The sequence below is a fragment of the Corvus brachyrhynchos genome, unplaced genomic scaffold (assembly GCF_000691975.1).
Source record: "Corvus brachyrhynchos isolate BGI_N302 unplaced genomic scaffold, ASM69197v1 scaffold79, whole genome shotgun sequence".
Lineage (NCBI taxonomy): Eukaryota > Metazoa > Chordata > Aves > Passeriformes > Corvidae > Corvus > Corvus brachyrhynchos.
Genome location: NW_008240023.1, coordinates 1,172,032 through 1,174,530, shown reverse-complemented (window position 1 = coordinate 1,174,530; position 2,499 = coordinate 1,172,032). Strand labels below are relative to the sequence as shown.

General features: G+C 43.3%; 1 protein-coding gene across 1 annotated transcript in view; it reads left to right on the top strand.

Annotated features, from left to right (window-relative positions):
* The first annotated feature begins 737 nt into the window (after positions 1–737).
* Positions 738–2,499, top strand: part of TRPM8 (transient receptor potential cation channel subfamily M member 8) — a 37,174-nt gene continuing 35,412 nt past the window's right edge. The window contains exon 1 of the mRNA XM_008640713.2: positions 738–774. The gene's annotated coding sequence lies outside the window, so the exon portion shown is untranslated. The remainder of the gene's footprint in view (positions 775–2,499) is intronic.

The window sequence follows — 2,499 nt, the reverse complement described above, 5'->3', positions numbered from 1 at the left end:
CCATGGCTTCCATGGGCAGGGACCCTTCCACTAGACCAGGTTGCTCCAAGCCCCATCCAACCTGGCCTAAAGTGGGCCCAAATTGGGTGATGAAGAGGCTGCAGAAGGTTCTCCAGCAGCAAATGGGGATAGCACTGCTTTCTGCAAGGAAGGTGGCCTGGGGCCAATCCATCTCTCCAAGGAGTCACTGACTATCACAGCAATAGAAATTGCTTTTACCTGAGCGAGAAGCTTTAAGTTAAAGGCTGGAGAAAAACAGGAAAACAAAAAACTAAGGAACAGTCTGATTTTTGTTGAGTAAAAACACTTGTAAAATCTTCTATTGCACTCAACAGTGCTTCAACAACCTTGTAGCAAATTAGATTAATAGGTGTTGATTTTACAACTTCGTCTCATTATCTTCTGCTACATTAAAATCTAATTATTTATTCCCACAATCGTTTTCTTTTACTTCTGGCTTTTTACTGGTACTGTTGGTGACACAGACGAGCTGCGGTGTTGTCTATTCCTGCAGTCCGTGGGCAGCAGGTGGGACAGCATCTCTCACAAATAACCTGCAGCTGCTATTCCCTGCACCCTGCTGCAATTAAGCCTTCATTAGTAACTGGTGAATAACTCTGCTGTTCCTTGCTCCTGGCCGTGATCCCTCCCTCCCTTAAAAGGAAGGCATGACACAGATAAAGGTGGGGCTTTGCCAGCTCGAGTATTTCAAAGCCTTCCTCTCTTGGAGTCATGATTGCAGAAGCAGTCCTGAGGCATATTCTGGAGACTTTGGTAAGTCTGTGCTACTGATCAAATGTTGATTTTTTCTGTCCTTAAGAGAAAATACTTTGATTTTGCTGAAATTGTGGGAGCGGCTGCAGCTGAAGTTCGGCGACATCCTCTGCTGTTGGAGAGGTTTCTTATAAAGCCAATTTCGGGAATTGTCAATGCAAATAGTGGTTATGTTTATCTGGAAACTTCCTGAGAATTAAGCTGGTGTTGCTTTTCCGGTTGCAGGCAAGTTTTTAAAAGCCTCTTCATTTGTCTCTTTAGAACTAGATTTTAATTTTTTTTTTTAAAGTCATCTCAAGCCGAAGTTTTCCTTGGAATATGCTCCTTGAATTGCCGTGGAAGTTACAGTCTTACACTTTAGAGGATTATTTTGGAGTTTATCTAATGGTTATTTTCCCCAGTATGTGCTGTTTTAAGAAAGTTATGCTTCAGTGCCTTAAAGATTTTCTATATTTAATTTAATGGGTTGGAAATGTGATAGAAAAAGAACTGTTTGCCTGTTTCTTGGACTGCAGCTGTGTCACATCTTTTAAAATCTGTATAGTTGCTGTGTTATCTCCAACACTCACGGCATTGCTCACTGGTATCAGCTAAACACTGTGCTATCAATGAGGCTTTTCAGAATTTAAAATTAAAATCCCAGGTTTTCAGGGGGTTTCTTTCACTCTCGCTAACTGTTTTAGTTTGTTTGCTGCATGTTTGCTCTTATCAATTATTTACAAAGGCAGCAAGGCAAACTTGAAATCCTGTAGCGTTTGGAATTAATAATTTAATGCCCTTGTTTCCTTTTAATCTTCTCTCTCTACAGTTATGTCCATAGTCACTTTTCTGGTGTTAAACTTTATTAAACAAATCAACAATGCAAGTAAAACGGTCGATAAATAAGTTGCGTCGATCCAGACCTAAACATAATTTCCCTCCATGGGGCTTTTATCTTGAATTACAGCTTTAAAACCATCTTTATACTGAACATTATTATATGAAACATTAAGAATTGCTTTCTGGGTTGTTAGGAAACTAAGAAATACATCTCCCAGTGCAGAGTTGCTAGTGTCCTTAAACCTCAGGTTTCCACCTGTAACAGCTGCCAAGTCCCAGTTTCATGGAGTTTCTTGCTGCCTGTGACTGTCAAGGTGTTTTTTCATGTCTCTGTGATGTTTGCCAGTTTTGAGCTTCTCTGTATTTTGTGTACAGCTTCCCTCTTCTCCTTAGTATCCTATTTGACAAGCCTGCCCTGTCAGAGACAACCTTTTTGGAATAAACATTCCTGCATTCCTCGTACCCTTATCGATTACTGGCGCTGACCAGGTTTGGGTCCCTTATTCTCTGTCAGTCAGGTTTTCCTCCTCGGTCACTTTTGGATCAGTGCTGAAGGGATCACACAACAGAGGGGTTCAGAGGAAAGGGGGTGGTGGTTGTTGTTCCTCTGGGAATCCCGAGTACCTGTGGTGGGGCTCTGTGGAAGGTGACTCCACCACTGCCCTGGGCAGCCCCTTCATTCTGATGCCTGACAACCCTTTCAGTGACTAAATTTTCCCTAATAACGTATTTAAGCCTTCCCTAGCATAACTTGAGGCTGTTCCCTCTCCTCCTGTCCCTGTTCCTGGCAGCAGAGCCCGATTTCCCCCCCGGCTGCCCCCTCCTGTCAGGGACTTGTGCAGAGCCACAAGGTCCCCCCTGAGCCTCCTTTGCTCCAGGCTGAGCCCCTTTCCAGCTCCCTCAGCC